Below are 14,176 nucleotides of genomic sequence, written 5' to 3' on the forward strand. Positions count from 1 at the left end.
TCTGTCTCAGCTTAAGGCCATTTCCTCTTGTCTTCTCACTGCAGGCAGAGACCTGTCCCCACCTCACTACAACTTCCTTTCAGGTGGTTGTAGAGAGTGATGAGGTCCCCCCAAGCATCCTCTTCTTGAGACTAAACAAAGTGAGCTCCCTCAGCCATTCCCCATAAGATACGTTTTCCAGACCTTTCCCAAGCCTTATTACCCTTCTCTGGATATGCTCCAGCACCGCAATGTCCTTTTTATCACTATTCCTTCAGGACAATTACTGGAAGTGGGCTCTTGCCATGAGCAGGTACTGAAACAGTGAGCTGCTGCACACCTATGCACACACTGTTGAAGCTCCCCTCTTTGAGAGGGAAGGAGTAAGTTGAGGTCTTGCTCAGTTTTGAGTTTCTTTATTGAAGGCTTGCTCAGCTGACAGCAGGCAACCGCTGGGGTTGTCACACTTTGAGACTGGCTACTCACATACAGACCTAGTGGATAAAAAAGAGACAAAACACAGGGGCCCAATGAAATGGGTCTACAAATGAACTGGGAAGGGAAGGCTTGGGCTGTGAAAGGACTTAATCACCTTGGCTGTGGCATGGGAACTTTGTGTAAGGGTCAGCCCATGGCTATGGTTAGCATTACATTTATGAGAGACAAATTTCAGGGTCATACATGGAACGAAGCTGCAAGACAAAGTTCAGCCACAAAGACATTTCTCTTGAGAATTTTTTATTCAATCATTTGGACTATTTACTAGCCAAAGCACATGGCAAGGGTTAAGGCTCAGTTTAGGGTTCAGAGAGAGACAAAATCTATAGGTCTAGGTGACATGGCGCTGTGGAGAAGCTTCTAAGGGAGAGTTTGGACTGCAGAAAGTGTTCTGGGCAATTTTAGAGTTAGAAGAGAGACAGTTCCTGGGGGTCTAGTTGTGGTGGGTCTGCAGAGGGACTGTCTAGGGGTGGTTCTGCAGAAGAATTACTCTCAAAACTTGAATCAGGGCCATGTTTGGGTTTGCCTAGGGTTAAGGCCTTGGGCACTTTTAGGGCAAGGAAGGGACAGTTCCTAAGGGTTTAGCTGAAGTGGGGCTGCTGAGAGAAGGTCTGGGCTGCAGAAGGAATTCTCAGGGAGCCTTTTTATCTGAGCCACATTTCAGTCTGTCTGGTGTTAAAGGTCTTCTAGCACTAAGGTTCAAAGAGAGACAAGGCCTAGAGATCTAGGTGAAGCGAGGCTGCAGGCAGGCTGTCAAGGGAAGGTGTGGGCTGCCAAATCAGTTCTCTCCTGGAACTTTTTCATCTGTGCTACAATTTGGGTTTTCTGTGTTTAAAGCTCTACCTTAAAGGCTACCTGGCCAGGGTTAGGATTAGAAGAGAGACAAAGCTGAAGGGTTCTGTTGTGGGGGGCTGCAAAAGGCTTCTAAGGGCAGATTTGGGCATCACATAGAACTCCCCTTAGAGCTTTTCCATCTTGGGTGTGGTTTGGGGTCTTTGGCTAAACTCAGCCCACAGTTAACATAGGGGTAATGGATATGGTTCATAAATGATACAATGCCCTGGTGTCATTTGGGGTTGGAGGTGATAAGGATTTGAATTGGGACACATTAGGATGAAAGAAGAGTTGTCCCTTGGGGAATTCAGTCCCAAGATATCTTAAACAGAGAACAAGTAGAAAAATAGATCTTTTGTTTCCTGAGAATCCTACCAGTGCCCAGGTAAGCAGAACTTGGATTTTGATCTGTGTGCTGGTTTTGTCTGGGGTAGAGTTAATTTTCTTCACGGTGGCTTGTATGGGGCTGTGTTTTGGATTTATGCTGAAAACAGTGTTGATAATATAGAGATGTTTTTGTTATTGCTGAGAAACACTTACAGCAGAGTCAAGGCCTTTTCTGCTTTCCATACTGGTGAGGAGGCTGGGGGTGCATGGGAGGTTGCGAGGAGACACAGCTGGGACAGGTTACCCAAAATGACCAAAGGGATATTCCATACCATTTGACACCACGCTCAGTACATAAAGTTGGGAGAAGAAGGAAGAAGCCAGGGGCATTTGGAGTTATGCTGTTTGTCTTCCTGAATAACGGTTACTCACGATGGAGCCCTGCTCTCCTGGAGATGGCTGAATACCTGCCTGCCCATGGGAAGCAGCAAATTAATTCCTTGGTTTTGCTTTGCTTGCATGCACAGCTTTTGCTTTCTTTATTAAACTGTTGTATCTCAACCCATATGTTTTCTAGGTTTTACCCTTCTGATTCTTTCCCAGATCCTGCTGGTGGGGAAGTGAGCAAGTGGTTGTGTGGTGCTTGGTTGCCAGCTGGGGTTAAACCACAACAATCTGGAACTCAGCTCTCTTTCTATACTATTTGTTTGGAACCAAAGGAATAATTTCTGCTCAAGGCAGAAACTTCATGTCTTAACAGTTAGAAGTCAGTGATACAACTCCTTATAGCTGGAGTTCTCCATGCAGCCCGTTCAAACAGTGTTCTCCAGACCATTTGACCTCTCTTCTCACCATAATCTATCCATTAGCCAATAACACGTCACTCTTCTAGGATTCTCACATTTGCCATGGGGCCTACAATAAATATACACAGTCAATATACCTCGTAGCAGTCAGTGTTTATAGCAGTGTATTAAGCATCAACATTTTTTTATACAGCAAAATGGAAAAAAAAAAAGAAAAAAAAAGAAAAAAGAAGATTTAGGAATGCCTTTACCCAATTAAAGTAACTTGTGTTGCTATGTTTTTTCCTGGTCTCCTTCTGCCCTGCTCCTTTGCAAAAGGCACCCTTGTATTTTGTGTTTATATCAATCTATATTACCAAATAACTTTTTTTTTTCTGGTTCAGGCTGTTCACTCTTAAGGATTTTTTTTTTCCGTGTCTTACCTGCATTGACTTGTCAACATAGCTACACATTTCAGTGAGGCACCTGACATAACCTGACATTTTACAAATTGCCAACAGTCTTATGAGACAAATCTCTGTGCTTTGATGTGCTGAGAGCTGTTCTATTTTTCAGTGTCTGCTGTCTTACTTCCTGACCCTGACTGTGATCTCAGTTTACAGATCCTCTTCTGTCAGAAAAGACATACAAAGCCTTACTTCTGGATTTAGTCAGGAATCAGGCTGCTGGACAAGAGACACTCAGCTGAACAACTTTACAACAAGGAATTTGAGAATTTGCACCAGTGATTCCAACAGATTCCCCTAAACAGAATAGCATTAGGACTGGTGTAAAACTCCTGCCCCGGGAGTTGCTGACTCATGGAATTGACTAAGAGCTTTACTTTAATACATAGATATAGGGTTCTTTAATACCTTGAGACAGCAACTGGCTTGTTTCCAAGGAATTGCTTTATTCATTTAGGGGAGTAAATAAGGGGACTTGGCCAAAGTTCAAAAGGACACCACACAAGCTAGACAAAATGTTCCACTACAATACTGATTCAACATATACTATTAATCCACAACACTTAAATCAAGATCTAATCCCTCCAGCTGCAAACCACGCTAAGTATCAAGAAAGGAGCAGAGAAAGAGAAACAAAGGGATCAAGAAGAGAGAAGGAGAAAGAGGGAGAGACAGATTTTAGAGCTACCACTGAAGCCTTGTAGAAGACCAGCTCTCACAAGTCCAAGTGGCAGTGCCACGATACGAGGCAAACACATGCCCTTGGTTTTATTTGATCTGGTCTCTATGGCCAACCCTTCCAGCCACTCTGGGGTTCCAGGTCAGGGTGAGAAACAGTGTTCTCACTGTCCCTGCCGATCTGAGGCTGGGTTAGGGGCTCCAGCAGATGTGGTGTGTTATAGTTTTCCCGGGCTGTTTGTGACTGACAGCAACTCTGGGGCTGTTCCATGTGGGCTCCAGGGGCTGCCATGAGGGATACGACACCACCCTACCTCCATGAGGTTCAACCCATCCCTTCTCCCTCCACACACACACACACACACACACACACACATTCTCCCCACAAATGGGTTCTGACCCATTAATAACTTATCTGGTGTTGTCTAACAACTGATCCTGTGTTTCTGCCTTAAAAGAGGCTTGTTTTAGAATAAAAATGGTATATTTATGGTAAAAGAGGAGTTTGTAAGACTAATTTATTGGAAAAACAAAAAATAACCTCAATGATCAATAAAGGAAATTTATGATCTATAATAGAAGCAGAGTCTGAATTCAGCCTCCATAAATTATATTTTGCTCTGAGAGATGGGAAAGAGAGTGTTTTCCAGAAGTAATTGACAAAGAGGTCTCTGATAAACCATTTACAATCTCTCTCATAGAATGGAAACAATTATGCAACATTAAAGTCCCTGTTCAGTGCTTTTTGCAATTTTCTGAAACTTTTGGACCTGAAGTGCTCCAGCTGTAGTCACTATCTGAAGGTAAACAGTGCTGGAAAGTTTGGTCAAAGCAGCTCAATGTTCAATAGTTCAAGGAGCAAAAATGAAGAATAAAACCCAATTCCTCTATGGAAATCTTTATCTAATATTAAAAAAAATCCACAATACTCTTTTCTTTGCCTCTTGGTACCAGAGAAAGACTATAGGAAATGAGACATGTATGGTTAGAACATACTTTAACCATAGCAAAAAGCCTTATTAAAGAGCACCTGATACTACTGCACTCATTAAGAGTGATAAAAAACTTGTGCTTGTGTACTCAACCTTTCCCTACTGGGAATTATTCAACTTTTTCAGTTTCAAAGCCAGCTGTAACATACTATCGTTTTTTATGTTATTAGTTTCCACGACCAGTTCTGAAATAATGAAATGTGTGTCAATACAGTGCTTAATTTTAAGTATGCCTTTTATTTATATTGTACTGAGACCAAACACAGCACATATATTAAAATAAGAAATGTAACTCCAATGAAATAAGTGGCACATAACAGGGATTAATACAGTGAGGATCCACTGTGAAGACAGAAGCTTTTTAATCATGATACCCATATGAAATGCTTTGCAGTTTCTTTAGAAGTCAGGATATTCTGGGATTGAGGCCAAACCAGAGACTTAGGTCTACAACAAATTTTATGTACTAGGCAAAAAGTAGCTTTCCCCAGGAAAACAATACAAGATTTTAATAATAATACAAAGAGCATAAATTAGATGTACATTAAGAAACAGTGTTAAAAAGGCACAAGGGCATTAAAAGCAAGATTCAAAAGTGTAGCAAGTAAATACTGAATGAAAAATTAATAATTAATTACAGAACTGCAGTATTTTCCCCCCATTGTGCAGCATCCTAGTTTTGATGTTCAATCTTCAGCCAGATTTAGTGATGTTCATGTATACCTTTATTTGCTTTCCTCTATGCCTTTTAAGTGAGAGATCAGTTGATATATTTATTACATACAGTATGCTAATTTTTATATACGCATATGTAATACACAGTATTATATATACATATATGTAATAAAGTATTTATGAAATGTAATTAGTGTCATAAACATTAAAATGAAAATTTTATATAACTGCAAACATGTATATCTATGAATTCTAACTGAAAATTGTAAAATACAGAATAAATGTATCTATTATAATGATTTATGCAAAATATGTATTTACAGTTATCTTTATTTGGGATGTCTACATATGAATGAACCCTGTATCTTTTCCAGATGAGTAGTTTGTAGTGCACCATTTAGATTACTGTAGAAAATATACCGTATGCATTTGATGAGAATTAAATCGTTGTGATAAATGGTTAATGCTCTGCAGTAGTTAGATTAATAAGTATATTGGCTAGTAATTTTATTAATTCAGTGCTTAAGTTTTGTAAATTTTGTTATTAAAGTCCTTTCTATACAACATTTTTAAAGGAAGGTTAAGTTTTTGAAGGGTATGCCTGATATGTCAGTTTCTGAGGGTTAGTATTTAAGCAGGAATTTTATTGTTGTTACAACAGATCTAGTAGATATTCTGCTGTTGTCCAGTGGCTGAGAAAAATTGATGTAGGGTTAATGTATTTGGAGGCAATTCCTACTCATCAACTTTGTGCATATAGTAACATCCCCAAACTGGGGGACAGACAGATACAAACATTTTTCTCTCTTAAATTAAGCATTTAGTAAATACAGTATTAGCTCTATTTTATACTTGATTTAAAATTGATAATTTTAAGCATGCACTTAGGATTTATGAGTTCCCAACCAGCATATTGAGATTTGAACAAATTGGTGAGGTCCTACTGTGAGCTAATAAACAAAACGTAACTGCCTACCTGCATTTTGTTTTCCTAATATTTCTTGTGTGCACTGCCAAAGGTTGAGTAGGGTGCAAGAGCTGTCTGTTGGTGGTCAACATAAATTCTGTTGTATTATATTTCTTTACTGTCTCCTTCAGGTTTTTATCTCCACCCCACAGCGGGTCATCTGGTCCAATCTCCCTGCTCAAGCAGGATCATCCTAAAGCACATGGCACAGGAATGTGTCTGGACGGTTCTTGAGTATCTCCGGTGAGGGAAACTCCACAACCTCTCTGGGCAATGTGTTCTAGTGCATGGTCACCCACAGTGTTATTCCTTGTATTCAGGTGGAACTTCCTGTGCATCAGTTTCTGCCCCTTGCCTCTTATCCTATTGCTTGGCACCACCAAGGAGAGCCTGAATCCATCCTCTTGACACCTACCCATCAGATACTAATAGACAATGATGAATGAAGAACATTTTCCTGCACCGTAAAAGCTTTGAAATAAAATGTACTAGTGTCTAAGAGTTTTTGCTCCAGAAAGCAGAATATTTTTGTTAACAAGTTTAAAGGTTACCTTAAACTTTTCAGTATGTATAAATGTTTTCTTCAGGACTTTTTTATGGAGCCTTACAATAGACATAATTAAAGACACAGTTTTTACTAGCCATTTAATTAAAGCAGCCTTTAAACAGTTGGTACTATGTACCTGTACCTAGGTCCCTCTCTTTCAAGTTGCTAGCATTTATGTTACTAGTAAGCTATAAAAGTGACACTAATTTTAAAGTGCAGGTAGCCAAGAGACGGACACACATCTGTGTGCCCATACACACTTGCTGAAGTAAGCTACAGAAGTCCAATCAAAAGTTAGAGGGTCAAAATTGGAACAGTTCTGTCTAATGCAGCAGTAATTCACAGTATTCACAGTATTTCACAGCATTCACAACGAGCATTTTTCCAGATGCACTTGCTGTATGTTCTTACATTAGCTGTAATTCAAATAAAATAATTTTTCCAGTTTTACATTTGCAGACATGCTCCTTCTCACCTTCAGTTTTAATATGGTGTTTTTCAGGTCAGATAGTTCTTCAGCCAATGTCACAGAGGAAATGAAATAGAGCTCCAAAGGGGAGCTGCCAGCACCTTATCTATGAAGAGGCTGCCACATATCCATAATACATTACACCAGCTTGAGGCAAATTCAGTCTTTGTTGTGCACCATGTATTAGTACAGTTTCTTCTGAACAATTTATAATGTTGCTTTGCAAATTGGGTTAGTGTTAGGAGTCCTAGAAATGTCAGGTTTCAAAATAATCTTTCTATTGGTAAAAGTATTCAGTGTAAAATACCATATTAAAGGTACGGTAAAACTGAGCTCTTGAAATCACTAAAGGCAGGAAATGCAGAGTTAAGGTTGCCATGGAAGCCTTAACTCTACACTTTTAGGTAGGTTGTATACTATGGTTTTAATTACTTCTTCTTTATCCAACTCTATATAGGTGTCCTTCTTTTATTATGTCAATTCTAATTATATTGAGTGCTATTTATAATACATATTAATGGCTACTCAGCAAACATCAGATATCAGATGTTAGTTGTAGCTCACTGTATCTTGCACTCTTATATTAAGGTGACTGTATGATGTGTAACCAGAAAATAATATTATGGCTAACTTATTGGTCAAGGTATTAAAATACACTTTTTCTAAGTTAGAATTGTACAGTATGGCCATCACATTGCAAAGTATGATCACATGAATAGTAAAATCTTAGAAAACACAGGCAATCTACAGGAGGGAAACTGAAAATGGTTCTTCATAGAAGTTTAACCAGTATAATGGTACACTTCTTCAGCAAGGCGTGAAAATAAAGCATTTGTGCTTTGCGAATGTGTCTTATGCATAAAGGCTACAAATGTGAAAGCAAGTATCTGTAGTGGGTTGACCCTGGTTGGATGCCAGGAACCCACCAGAGTCACTTTTTCGCTCCCTTTCTTGTCTGGACAGGGGAGAGAATATTTAACAAAGGTTCATTGTTGAGTTGAGACAAGGACCGAGAGAGACCATTCACTGAAATACCATAACAGGCAAAATAGACTCAGCTTGGAGATATTAACTGCATTTATGACTAACAAGATCAGAACAGGATAATGAGAAGTAAATTAAATCTTAAAAACACCTTTCCCCTACTCTTCCCACCTTCCCAGGCTCTGCCTCTTCTCCCCCAGTGGCTCAGGGAGATGGGGAATGAGGGTAATGGTCAGTTCATCACACATTGTTTCTGCTGATGCTCAGGGAGAAGAGTCCTTCCCCTGCTCCAGTACGGAGTCCCTCCCATGGGAGACAGTTCTCCACAAACTTCTACAATTTGAGTCCCTCCCATAGGCAACAGTTCTCCACGAACCGCTCTAGGGTGGGTAACTTTACCCTGGAGTGCAGTCCTTCAGCCACAAGCTGCTCCAGTATGGGCTCCCCACAGATTCACAAGTCCTACCAGGAAACAACCTCCACCTGGGCTCCTCTATCCATGGGTCTGCATATCCCCATCAGAAGCCTGCTCTAGCACAGACTTCCTACAGGGTCGCAGCCTTCTTTTGAGGCATCCATCTGCTCCTGCGTGGAGCTCCTCCATAGGCTGCACGTAGATTTCTGACTCCCATTGACCTCCATGGGCTGCAGGGAAACAGCTGTCTTCACCATAGGCTGCAGGGGAATCTCAGCTCTGGCACCTGAAGCACTTCTCCACTGACCTTGCTGTCTGCATAGTTGTTGCTCTCACATACTCTCAGTCAGCTCTTCAGTGGCCGCATTTACAGTTGCGGGTCCATCCAGTGGCAAGTCCATCCTGGAGCTGGCTGGCATTGGCTCTGTCAGATATGGGGGAAGCTTCTGGTAGCTTCGCAAAGAAGCCATCCCTGTAGCCTCCCTACTACCAAAACCTGGCCATGCAAACCCAATACAGCATCTGACTGTAGCTCCTGAGGGCTGACGGGACTGTCCCTGTGAGCCTCTGCCAGTGGGCTCACCAGGAGAACCCAACAGCCATGTTGCAGCAGGCCACAAGTTTGCCCATGGCACTATCTCGCTACTCATCTGCTGGCAGCAGCAACTTCTTAGCCTCGCTTCCACTTCATTTAAAATGCTGAATTTTCTGGTGTTTCAGCATAATTTTTAATAGGGGGACAGGGTGGAGGGGGCCTGCATGGCATATGCATATCCTCTGTATGTGAGGAGAGGCCAGAGATGCCCTGTGCAGGTCACAGCCAGTTCCACCCAGGAAGAGCTGAGCCAGCCAGGGAAGCTGGTGTGTGGGGAAGTGTTTAGGGAATGGCACAAGGCTGCCTTGTCTCAGGAAGTGTGTGTGGTGGTGGGGCCTGCAGTGCTGTTAGGGTAAGTTTATTCAGCTGTAGAACCACAAGAACTGGAATAGTTTGACAGAGAGGAAACTGTACTGAATCACTTCAGGGTGTGTGTCAAAAGTTTTACATTCTCTTCTGTGACAACTACAATAATATACATTCTGTGGTTAATTAATATGCTGGTTCTGAAAATCAGATTCGGCCTTCTAGCTCTCTTTTTTTTTTTCATTTAATTTCTCAAAGTATGATTTGTCTTCTTCACGATGCTCCCTGTAAGGCAAAGACATAAATTTACACAAAAATGCCTCCTAAGATCTACACAGTTTCTATGAAGTAAGTGAATCTTTTGTCAGAATTTAAAGAGCTAACTGCTATAGCACGCAGGGTGAGAATGGGTGGGGATCTTCCCTACGGCATTTCTCAGGGTGCTGCAGTCTGTATTAACTTTCAGACAAGATTTCTGAGTCAGTTAATTTGTAACGGAGTGTCTACATTTACATGGCTAGATATAGTGTCAAGCAGCACCCAGTGAGATATATGGCTGAAAGGTAAATACTTAGGAAAATTGGTTCATCCTGGTGGTTTGCACTGATTTTGAGCATTTCCGAGATCATAGTAGACAAACAAGGGCCTACATGTCTGGCTCTATGCAAGCCCAGGAAAAGGCATGCTGCTGCCTTTGGGGCTATCTGGCTGGTGACTAGCCACCAGGATGTTCCTCAGCAATGTTCAATTCTAGGACCAACCTTGTTCAGTACATTTATCAATGATTTGGATGCAGGAGTGGAATGTACCATGAGCAAGTTTGCTGATGACACCAAACTAGGACGTGTTGCTGACTCTCTTGAGGGACAAGAGCCTTGCAGAGGGATCTAGCTAGCTTGGAGCATCAGGCTATCGTTAATGGAATGAAATTTAACAGGTCCAAATATTGGATTCTGTGCCTGTAGTAAAGCCAGGCACAAGTATACATTTGGAACAGCTGTAGAGCACCCCTGCAGGAAGGGATCTGGGCGTGCTGGTCAACAGCAGCTCTCTCTAAGTTTGCAGTGTCTCCTAGCAGCCAGGAGGGTAAACAGCATCCTGAGGTGCATCAAACACAGCACTCTCAGCTGATCAAGAGAGGTTATTATCCCACTGTATTCAGCATTGGTGCAGCCTCACCTGAAGTGCTGAGTGCAGTTCTGGGTCCTGCAATTTAAGAAGGATGTGAAGGTCCTTGAATGCATCCAGAGAAGGGCAACAGAGCTTGTGAGAGGGTTGGAAGGCATGTCCTGTGAGGAGCCACTAAGGACTTTGGGCTTGTCTAGTAAGCTGAGGGGTGACCTTATTGCTCTCTACAGTTTCCTGAGCAGGGGAAGTGGAGAGGGAGGTGCTTATGTCTTCTCCTTGGGTTCCAGTGACAGGACACATGGGAATGGTTCAAAGATGTGCCAGGGAGGTTCATACTTGAGATGAGGAAACATTTCTTTACTGAGAGAGTGGGCAAACACTGGAAAGGGCTTCCTAGAGAGGTGGTTGCTGCCTTAAGCCTTTTAGTGTTTAGGAGGTGTTTGGATAATGCCCTTAATAACATTCCTAAACTTTTGGTCAGCCCTGAAGTGGTCAGGCAGCTGGACTGGCAGATCATTTTGTAGATCCCTTCCAACTGAAAGGAATCTAACTATTCCATTCGATTCCACTCTATTCTATTCTATCTACTCTGCTCTAAATGTGCAACAGTTTGAGTGCAGTCTTTGAACAGCAATGCCCTGTCCCGTCCTGCCAGGATGCCATGGCCAAAGGAAGGGGAGGTTGGATGGGGACACTACTAAAGGTTCTGTTAGCTGAACCACCCAGCCCATGGGCTATGCATCTGACCAACAGAAGCTGAGATAGAGTAGTTGAAAGGTTAGGAAGAGGTGTTTGTCCTGCTGAGAAGGAGAGAGGAAATGGATTTTACTTTGGGCTCTTTGAAAGCAATATGAGGGTGGTGGTGTCCTGGCTGCTGGTGGGGCAAGATAGTGGGCAGTGATACAGGGCTATTGCAGAGCTTGTTAAGGTCTTTAGGTGTGGAAGATCAAGATAATAAAAGTACAATGAAAATACAAAGGCAATAATAAAATGCAGAAGAAAATGGGAACAGAGATGGAGGAGAAAGAGAAGATACTAGTCTGACTTCTGTATTTTACTGACTTGTAAGAAGAAAAACCTCAACCCATTTACATGAATCTTAGACATAGGAGAAACTATGCTGAACTATGGTAACAGAATTCAAATGTAAAGCCAAGTGTTTAAGGTTGGGGGATGACAGGAATGAGATTGTTTGTGTAATCTTAATTCAGCTATTTTTTGTGTGCGAATTATGCTCACTTAGTAAGTATGTCCTTTAGTCTGTTGAAACAGAAATCCTATTAACAATTCTAACAGCTAGTATTCTCAAAATCTTGAGTTTCCTTGAAGATGGAATTTTTTTCTACTTAGAAAAAAACTCTTTCCTCAGAGGGTGGTAAAGCACAGAAACCGGTTGTCCAGAGAAGTGGTGGATGCCCCATCCCTAGGAGTGTTCCAGGCTGGGTTGGATGGGGCCTTGAGCAACATGATCTAGTGAATGGCATCCCTGCCCATGTCAGGGGGGTTGGAACCAAATGATCTTTGAGGTTCTTTCCAAACCCAACCATTCTATGATTCTATGGAAAGCACTCATGCTAATTTCAAGTTCATCCCTCAGCTAGAGTTGTGTAAGTATTGTAGCAAGCACATAAGTATTGTTCCCTAGGACAGAATTCAGCTACTATAACTTTAAAATCATCCTCTCTTCTTTTCATTTAGTTTCATTTCTCTTACTCTTCCACATCAAAACCTTCTTTAGTACAAGCCTTTTGTTCCTGATGAGTGAAAACTAAGTTTCCACTAGGAAATGCATACATTCCAAGTGATGCAATGAGGCTTCTTCAAGGGAGATTTTCTTTCACTGCAGATCATCTTCAAAGAAGATCCATCCTATTTGTTGAATGAGGTAGGAATTCTGTGCAAAAAATATCTGCAGTCATGTAATTACTTTATCAAAATGAAAGGAAATTACAACATTGGTTCATGCAACCTCAGTTGTGGAATTTCTTACCCTTGATAGGCTGATGTTACAACCTTTTAGTGCACTCTCTGAATGTCCTTAAAAGATCTGAATGATAAAAGATAAATCCCGCCCTGTGGCATCCTATGGTCCCACATGGGCCACCAGCAGAACAGAGTAACTCCACTCTTCAGGATAGCTAGTACCTTGTCAGGCTTGAGAGCTGGGCCTGTGCAAACCTGATAAAGTTCAATAAGGCCAAGTGTGAGGTCCTGTACAGGGATCAGGACAATCCCAAGCACAAATTCAGGCTGGGGATGGATCTGGAGAATGGATCAAGAGCAGCCCTGAGGAGAACTTGAGGGTGTTGGTGGATGAGAAGACATGACTTGACAATGTGCACTTGCAACCCACAAAATCAATGGCATTCTAGGCTGCATCAGAAGAAGAGTGTCCAGAAGCAGTCCAGGTTGAGGGAAGTGCTTCTGCCCCTCTAGTCTGTTTTCATGAGACCCCATCTGAAGTACAGTCCCCAGCTCTGGACCAACCTCCCAGAAGAATGGAAGAAGATTAAAGGGGGGGGGGGGGGGGGGAAGATATTCAGCATGTTTATGGCCAAATTTCAGTTTTCTGCATCACAGCATGTAGATGTTAGTATTTCTTAAAGCTTGGTCAAAATCTCACATGAAGAAAAAACTTTGCATATGCTTGGACTTCATTCTCAGCAGCAGCTAAAGTTCAAACACATGGAAAGTCTGTGAAAATAGTTGGAAATTCTAGATTTTCTTCATGTAAAGATTTACAGAAAGAATAATTTTCTCCAAATATGGCTTTTTCAAAGTCTCAGAAAAACTTATCTCTAAAAAGGAAAACTCAGGCAGAAAATTAAGCAAATTTTTCAAATATTCACAGACTTTATTATTGGAAGGTCTACAAGAACTTTTAAAAAACAAGTAGGAAAGAACTGCTAAAACCAGAAACTAATTATTCTAAGGCAATCTCACATTCACTAGTGAATTAATATTTCATATGCTACAAGTGTTCAGACCCTGAGAAATAAAAATATTACATTGTTATTTCAAAGAGAGGAAAAACAGATATAGAATTCATGGGTGATGTTTGGAATTTGTTAATTCTGTTAGAAAGCAACTTGGTCTGGTTTGACAGGAGTGGCCAAAAAGAAGAATGGCATGTGATTGCTATGACTTATTCTTTCTGAAAACACAGACCGTATTGTCTATAATGTAAATATGACTAAAAAAAAACTTTTATCAGTATGTGGTTTCTCAGATGTGATCCACAAAGGACACACTAGAAAAGGAGACTCATTGTGTGCAAGTACAGTCTTGCCAAGAAAGGATACTGTTGGGGAGGTTTCATTCCACAGTGCCATGATCACTGCATGATTGCTGCATTTCAAAACTCATATGTAAAAAAAACACTGATTTTTTTTACAATATTTTTATAATCTTCAGCTGAAGCTGCAAAAATATCTGCAAAGATTTTGGGAAACAAAGCTGAGTGATGTATCTAGATAAACTTGGCAAAATAAAACAGAAATGAGAAGCTGACATAATCTGTCTAGTGGCAT

The sequence above is a fragment of the Pipra filicauda genome, unplaced genomic scaffold (assembly GCF_003945595.2).
Source record: "Pipra filicauda isolate LSUMZ 115617 unplaced genomic scaffold, ASM394559v2 scaffold34_size3990699_pilon, whole genome shotgun sequence".
In the NCBI taxonomy this organism is placed as follows: domain Eukaryota; kingdom Metazoa; phylum Chordata; class Aves; order Passeriformes; family Pipridae; genus Pipra; species Pipra filicauda.